At 36.2% G+C, this 8,991-nt stretch overlaps 1 non-coding gene across 1 annotated transcript; it reads right to left on the reverse strand.

Annotated features, from left to right (window-relative positions):
- Positions 1–4,672: 4,672 nt before the first annotated feature.
- LOC128280044 (small nucleolar RNA R71) lies at positions 4,673–4,779 on the reverse strand. The gene has a single exon (XR_008270226.1). It is a non-coding gene; the product is annotated as a small nucleolar RNA R71 (small nucleolar RNA).
- Between the last annotated feature and the right edge of the window lie 4,212 nt (positions 4,780–8,991).

Genomic DNA, 8,991 nt, shown 5'->3' on the forward strand with positions numbered 1-8,991 from the left:
CCTAGCATTCTGCGCCCTATATTGCAAAATCAAACTTCCTATGTTGCAACACAACAATCGGTATTGAGTTTCTACTCCCTTGAATGATCTCCTACACATTTACTAAGTATGTGAGCTTGCCTTTAGGCCTCATTCGGCCCTTAAAGTCAATAAAAGACTCAAAATGCACTTTTTATTGAATTTAAACTAAACTAAGAAAGTTTAACTAAAACATACTAAAATTGTTCATATTCAAGCTTCTCAAGTACGAAAACTACTTTAATTTGTGACACCGAATTACGATAGACCATTGAGCAAAGAAAAATAAAATAAAAAAGTCAAAGAGCAAGTGTGATACAAATACTCGAGTTTGTGCACAATACTAAGCATTTTCATGTTTACATATAATCTTGACATGATATATAAACAACTTACCATGTTCAATATCAAACACCTAAATTTAGTATATTACAAAGTACATAGGTATTAAGGATTTCAAATATATGCATGGAAACACAAAAAATTATATACTTTTTAATACCCATTCTTACTTAAATTCATGTCAATCCGGTTAAATTCTTGTCGAAAAATAATTAAATATTATAAAATAATTAAATTGTGTTAAAAATATGAACATGGTGAATTTATTTAATTTTATACTCAATTTTGATTAATTTAGACTATTTTTGACAGATTCGCGCAAAGGGCGAAAATTGGCTCGGCTGACACTGCTGAAAGTACAAAACCAAGAAGCAATTTGAAGTATCAAGGCACATGAATTTCCAGCCTAAGACGGTCCAGAAATGTGTATTAATTCATAATTTAATTAATTTTAATTTATTCCCCATTTAATTTGGGTTAAATAAATTATTTTTAATTAATTATGGAGAAAGGGTCCAGTTGAACCGCACTGGTCGAGCCATATTGAATGAACCGAACCAGCCACTAATTGGGCAGCCCAGAACCGTCCATATGCTGACCCAAATCAGAATTTTATCTGATTAAAAATGCTTGCAAAAAGGCCCTCAAAAGACTTCTAATTTGCATTTAAACCCCACCTTTAATTGTGGCTTTGTAGATTTTCCCCAGGCCATTTTTAGCAAAGTTGAAAATCTCAACTCTTGCCAAGTAGATGGTTGGCCATAGGGGGGCTCTTTGGCTGCTGGAATTTGATATTTTTAGCAGCCACGATCAGCTATAAAAGTCACCCCTTTCTGATCATTCAAACCTCCCTCATTCCACAACATTCTCTCATTCTCTCTTCTCCTCTCTCACTTTTCTCTCACTTTTTCCATCCCATTTCCCTTATTGTTCAATTGTCGATTTCTTCTCTTGGGAAAGAGGCTCTCATCAGCCATTTTAGAGCAGCAATTAGGTGTTCATAAGCCACCTTGATAGCCGAAGGCAACGAAGAACGAAGAACGAAGCAACTAGTCAAGCCACGGAGAAACACCAGATTTGTTTCTTGTTCCCTATCTCTTTAATTTTTGTTGTTGTTTTGACAAACATGTTTATGAATATTTATGCTATCGAAATGGTTATTTTAATAAATTTATCTTAAAATTAAGTTTGTGTTGAGTTGATTATATTCTGCCTACTTGAATTGTTAAAATGATGTTTATGCTGTTATAGGCCTCAATAAATTGCTTGGTTAAGTAAAATCCTAAGTTATTTTTGCAATATAATTGTTAAATAACTAATGAATTAATTATTTAAACGAATTGAAATTATAATTAATTGACACAATACTTAATCAGTGCATGTTTATTCTTCTGCTAGCTGAAGGTTAAATTAGCAATGTATCTGGCGATATTATTGCCTTGCATAAGTTGTAAGACTATTGTGATTAAACTATTTCAAGGTAGGGATGCCTTGTTACCTCATATAGTCTTTTATATGCTTATTAGATTTAATTAATCGTTTGAATTGACATAGGGATATGCAAGAGATTAGTTCAATTTAATGAGTATGTATGTGCAATAACATGTTTGCTTATTAGAATCTATTTAGTCGATTGAATTAACATAGGGATATGTCAAGAGATGAATGGATATTTGTATGTGAGTATGTTCAAAAGTTAGCCAATTACCGAGTTTCCGTGAATTTATTCGTAACAATGTAAACATGAGTTTAATTATTCTTAGTTAAAGGAATATAATTAATCCAACACAAGTATGCTACCTTCATTAAATCTTATTTGAAATCGTGCATTAGAACTCCTTTGTTTTATTTTAATTATTTACTTAGTTTTTAAATAGTTTTTAACCATCTTTTAAAACCAAATTATTTTTACCTCACCAAAGTGTTTTACAATTAATTTCATAAATAATTCTTTTTACAGTCCCTGTGGGTATGATAACTCGACATTACTTGTCACTTTAGTACTTGTTGTGATTGTGTACACTTGCACATTTTTCCGTTGTTCCAAGTTTTTGGCACCATTACCGGGGACTGTTTTAAAAAGCCATTATTTGTGAATTTGTTAGTTTTACATTTTGGTTTATTTTTCTATTTAATTTTTAACTTAATTAATTTTCCTTTGATAATTTTAGGTGTTTAGGAGTATTGACCAGATTATTGACTTACTCCCTGTAGACCTTGTGATAGAACGAACCTTTCGATAGCGAAGAAGACAAGCGAACCAGAAAAGGACCGAAGAAATGAACTTTGAAAATCTGATCCAAGGAAAGGGAGCAAACCCTGCTCAAAATCCTATCCTTATTGCTGATGATAGGGATAGAGCCTTAAGACAATATGTTGTGCCAGTATTTAATGATCTTAATCCGGGCATTAGGAGACCCGAAATAGAGGCACAACAATTTGAGCTGAAGCCAGTCATGTTCCAGATGCTTCAGACTGTGGGCCAATTCAGTGGTGTAACACCCCCGTACTCGAGACCATCGCCGGAGTCAAGCACAAAGTGTTACTAAACTTAATTCATCAATAAAACAACTTAAACAACTTATTACCAACCATGCATGACAACCAAGCATATGCACATCACCAATATCAAACATAACATAAATAGCTAGATTTATAAGTCAGAATCATTAGCTCACTAAAGACCAATATATTTGGCCAAATAATAATAACACATGTTATAAAATTAGGTCCCTATACATGCCACTCACTTGATAAATCTAGCATATGTGTTTATCTTGTCAAGGTGTTGGCTTGATAGTGTGATCTTGCCTCAACGGTCTCCAACCACGAGCTAACGACAACACTAAAAGAAATGGAAAGGAGGGGGAGTAAGCTTTATGCTTAGTAAGCTGACATGAAATAATAATAATCAATTTACTAACATGTTTCCCACAATAATACTAACTCATTTGTACATTTACACATGTTCTGGTTAAGTTGTTTTCTTGAGTAATAGTCACAAATCATTTATATTTGGAGTTACGGAACTCCAAATTAAGATCCATAAATTTTTCCAAAAACTAGATTCATGTATCTTTCCACAATAAAATTTTCAGAATTTTTAGTCCAGCCAATAAGTACAGTTTATTATTCAAAATCTCCCCTATTTTGCTGTTTAACAACTTCGACCTTTCTTCACTAAAATTTATTTATCTCATAGTACAAAACTCGGATGATGTTCTCGTTTGTTTTTATTAAAAGTAGACTCATCCAAGATTCTAGGCATATAAATTATATCCCAAAATTATTTTTCTATAATTTTTAACAATTTTTCCAAGTCAAAATAGAGGATCTCGAATTCATTCAAACACTGTCTCACAAGAATTCAAATATCACATAATATGGAATTCTTTTGCTTCCCCTGTTTCTTTTATGTGAAAATAGACTCAATAAACTTTAATTACATATTTTATTTGAAATTTAATTCAACTTACGCAATTTTTGGTACCACTAAATATATATGAGTCTAGTTTTTGGGAAAATTTACGGATCTTAATTTGGAGTTCCGTAACTCTAAATATAAATGATTTAGCGACTATTACTCAAGAAAAAACTTAACCGAACATGTGTAAATGTACAAATGAGTTAGTTTTATTGTGGGAAGCATGTTAGTAAATTGCTTATTATTATTTCATGTCACTTACTAAGCATAAAGCTTACCCCTCTCCTTTCCATTTCTTTTAGTGTTGTCGTTAGCTTAGGGTTGGAAACCGTTGAGGCAAAGATCACACTATCAAGCCAACACCTTGACAAGATAAACACATATGCTAGATTTATCAAGTGAGTGGCATGTATAGGGACCTAATTTTATAACATGTGTTAGTATTATTTGGCCAAATATATTGGACTTTAGTGAGCTAATGATTCTGACTTATAAATCTAACTATTTATGTTATGTTTGATATTGGTGATGTGCATATGCTTAGTTGTCATGCATGGTTGGTAATAAGTTGTTTAAGTTGTTTAATTGATGAATTAAGTTTAGTAACACTTCATGCTTGACTCCGGTGATGGTCTCGGGTACGGGGGCGTTACAAGTGGAATGCCTACTGAAGATCCTCATCTTCACCTAAGACTATTTATTGAGGTGAGTGACTCTTTCAAATTAGCTGGAGTACCTGAAGATGCATTACGATTGAAGCTGCTCCCATATTCGCTAAGGGACAGAGCCCGAGCCTGGTTGAATTCATTGCCACTAAACTCAATTTCTACATGGCAAGAGTTAGCTGAAAGATTTCTCATGAAGTATTTCTCACTTAGCAAGAATGATAAGTTGAGGAACGAGATCACTGCCTTCCAACAAATGGATAATGAGTCCTTGTATGAGGCATGGGAATGATACAAAGAACTGTTACAGAAATGCCCTCATCACGGAATCCCACATTGAATCCAACTTGAGACATTTTATAATAGTCTCAATGCTAGTGGACGCTTTTGCTAACGGTGCTTTCCTTTCTAAGTCTTATAATGAGGCTTACGAAATCATTGAGAGGATCGCCAGTAACAATTATCAATGGCCAACCAATCGAGCTGCGTCAAGAAGACGAGTCGTTGGAATACATGAAGTCGACACTCTCACTTCACTTGCATCTCAGGTATCTACAATATCCTCAATGCTTAAGAATCTTACCACTAATGGGTCTAACAGTTTTGCAGCCCAACCACCTCACCAATTTGAAAGTATAGCCTATGTTTATTGTGGGGAAGGACATTTGTTCGAAGAATGTTCATCAAACACCGAATCCATATATTACATGGGTAACCAGAACCAAAATCGTGGAAGGCAAGGACTGCAATCCAACTTCTATAACCCATCGTGGCGAAACCACCCGAATTTTTCCTAGAGTAACCAAGGGGCTGGAACCAGTAACAACTATGCCCAATCTAGACTGACTCAGCCACCTAGTTTTTCCCAACAAGTTCAGAACCTAGTTCAAGCTGAACCATCAATATCTTGGAGAATATGCTGAAGGCATACATGGCAAAGAATGATGCCTTAATTCAAAGCCAAGCAGCTACATTGAAGAATCTGGAAAACCAAATGGGCCAGCTTGCAACTGAACTTAGGAACCAACCATAAGGTGCTTTACCTAGTGATACGAAGAATCTAAGAAATCTGGGGAAGGAACATTGCAAAGCGTTAACACTGAAAAGCAGAAAGACAGTAGAGCCCAATACTATTGAAGCTGAAAAGGAGCCAGCTGATGCTCAAGACTCAGAGGAAGTTCAACCGAGTGTTAAAATTCTAGAATCTGCAAAACCCGACGAGCTAATTCCAGAACCAGCTAATTCTGATCAACTAACAACTCTGTTAGATGCAGAATTGCCGCAAAAAATGAATCAACCAGTTTCAGTAAGGAAACCTCCACCACCCTACCCTCAAAGACTTCAGAAGCAGAAGCAGGAAATTCAATTCAAGAAATTCCTAGACGTACTCAAGCAACTTCACATCAACATCCCGTTGGTTGAAGCACTTGAACAAATGCCGAAATACATTAAATTCATGAAGGATATCCTATTCAAAAAATAAAGACTTGGAGAATTTGAGACGGTAGCTCTAGCAAAAGAATGCAATGCATATCTTCAAGACAAATTACCCCCAAAATTGAAGGATCCTGGATGTTTTACCATACCTTGCAACATTGGAGCAATGTATTGTGGTAAGACACTATGTGACTTGGGTGCAAGTATAAACTTGATGCCTATGTCAATATTTTGAAAGTTGGGGATAGGTGAAGTTAGACCTACTACGGTTAAACTTCAACTAGCAGATCGATCTTTAACACATCCAGAAGGAAAAATTGAGGACATATTGGTATAAGTAAATAAATTTATCTTCCCTGCTGATTTTGTTATCCTAGACTTTGAAGCAGACAAAGAAGTGTCGATTATCCTAGGAAGACCATTTTTAGCAACTGAAAGGACCCTTATTGATGTGCAGAAGGGCGAGCTTACTATGTGTGTTTAGGATGATCTGGTAACATTTAACGTTTTTAAGTCTATGTGATTTCCTGACACAATTGATGATTGTTCTACAGTATTCGATTTAGAGAATTTAATAGTGGAAAAAGAGCTCAACTATGTTGAGGATTTGTTGGAACAAATTTTGACATCAGATCCTCCAAATGATGAAGAGAAGGATGAATACTTAGCTTTGTTAGAAGCTAATCAAAGGGGATTTAATCCACAATCCCGCTTTGAATCTTTGGAGTTAGAGAAAAAGGATTATGCCCAACTAAAAGCATCAATTGAGGACCCACCTAAATTAGAACTGAAGGTACTTCCCTCACATTTGAAATATGTTTATTTAGGTAACTCTTCTACTCTGCCTGTGATTGTTTCAGCAGAATTAACTACTTAGCAAGAAGAGAAACTCATCTTGCTGTTGAAACAATTCAAGAAGGCTGTCGGATAAACCATAGCCGATATCCGCGGTATTAGTCCATCTGTATGCAGGCACAAGATTATCCTAGAAGATGGTGAAAAAGGGATGAGTGACGGACAACGAAGACTGAACCCCATCATGAAGGACGTAATGAAAAATGAGATTATCAAGTAGTTAGATGCGGGTATCATTCATCCCATCTCAGACAGTTCGTGGGTAAGTCCGGTCTAGTGCGTGCCAAAGAAGGGAGGTATCACAATCATAGAGAACGAGAATAATGAGTTGATACCAACTAGAATAGTTACAGGATGGAGGATTTGCATTGATTACCAGAAGCTGAACAAAGTGACTAGGAAAGATCACTTTCCTTTGTCGTTCTTGGACTTGATGCTGGATAGACTCGCTAGGCGAGACTATTATTATTTTCTCGATGTATTCTCAAGGTATAATCAGATTACAGTAGCACTGAAAGATCAACACAAGACAACGTTCACCTGCCTGTATGGTACAATTGCATTGAGACGCATGCCATTTGGTTTATGTAATGCACTTGCTACATTTCAAAAATGTATGATGTCTATTTTTACTACCATGGTTGAGAAATACTTGGAAGTTTTTATGGATGACTTTTCAGTATTCAGAGATACTTACGATGATTGTTTAGCCAATCTAGCTAGGTACTAAGATGATGCGAAGAAACGAACCTCGTACTTAACTGGGAGAAGTGCTATTTCATGGTACGAGAAGGAATTGTTCTAGGGCATCGGATAACAAGACATGGAATCGATATAGACAAAGCAAAGGTAGATGTTATTGAGAAGCTCCCACCTCCAATATCTGTAAAAGGTGTTACGAGCTTTTTGGGCCATGCCGGTTTCTATCGAAGATTTATCAAGGACTTCTCCAAAATTGCTAAACCCTTATGCAAGTTATTAGAGAAGGACACGACGTTCAAGTTCGATGATGAATGCTTAAGAGCTTTCAAGGATTTGAAGAGTCAATTAGTTACGACACCCATAATCGTCACACTAGACTAGGAATTTCCATTTGAATTAATGTGTAACACAAGCGACTTCGCGATAGGAGCTGTCATGGGCCAACGAAGGAACAAAGTTTTTCATCCCATCTACTATGCAAGCCGAACTCTTACAGGATTTCAACTGAACTATACGGTAACAGAAAAAGAGTTACTTGCTATTGTATTTGCTTTTGACAAGTTTTGATCTTATCATGTAGGTACCAAAGTAACTGTCTATACGGACAACTCAGCAATTAAGTATTTGCTTGCCAAGAAAGACGCTAAGCCGAGACTGATCCGATGGGTACTTCTACTTCAAGAGTTCGATCTAAAAATTCAAGATCGAAAGGGGGTAGAAAACCAAGTAGCAGATCACTTGTCCAGATTGGAGCCGCAAGAAGGGAATTCTCTTATTATACCAATACAGGAGACGTTTCCAGATGAACACATACTGAAGGTAAGTCATGTCTATAATACCCCTTGGTTTGCTGATATTGCTAACTATTTAGTTTGTGGTTTGATACCAATTGATAAGATTTATCAACAAAGGAGAAAGTTTCTTCACGATGTGAAGTACTATTTCTGGGAAGAGCCATATTTGTTTAAAAGGTGTGTAGATCAGATGATTGGGAGATGCGTGGCAAAAGATGAAGTACAAAAGATTTTATACCATTATCACTTACCTCTGAGTGGGGGACACTTCGGAGGTACTTGTACAGCGGCCAAAGTGCAAGCCAGATTCTTTTGGCCAACACTATTCAAGGATGTATATGTGTACGTAAAGAGCTGTGACCGATGTCAAAGGGTCAGAAATGTCACCAACAGAAATGAGATGCCTCGAACAAACATCATTAAGGTAGAATTGTTCGATGTATGGGGTATTGACTTTCTTGGTCTTTTCCCTCCATCTCTTGGTCACAAGTATATATTGGTTGCAGTAGACTACGTGTCCAAGTGGGTCGAGGCTGAAGCTTATCCGACAAACGATGCGAGGGTCGTAATTAAGTTCTTGCAGAAACACATGTTCACAAGGTTTAAAACCCCAAGAGCAATCATTAGTGGTGAAGGGTCCCACTTCGTGAACAAGTGGTTAAAATGGTTATTAGACAAGCATGGAGTGAAACACAAGGTTGCAACAGCTTACTATCCGCAGATGAATGGGCAAGCTGAACTAGCAAATAAGGAG

This window comes from Gossypium arboreum, chromosome 8 (assembly GCF_025698485.1).
Source record: "Gossypium arboreum isolate Shixiya-1 chromosome 8, ASM2569848v2, whole genome shotgun sequence".
Taxonomy (NCBI): domain Eukaryota; kingdom Viridiplantae; phylum Streptophyta; class Magnoliopsida; order Malvales; family Malvaceae; genus Gossypium; species Gossypium arboreum.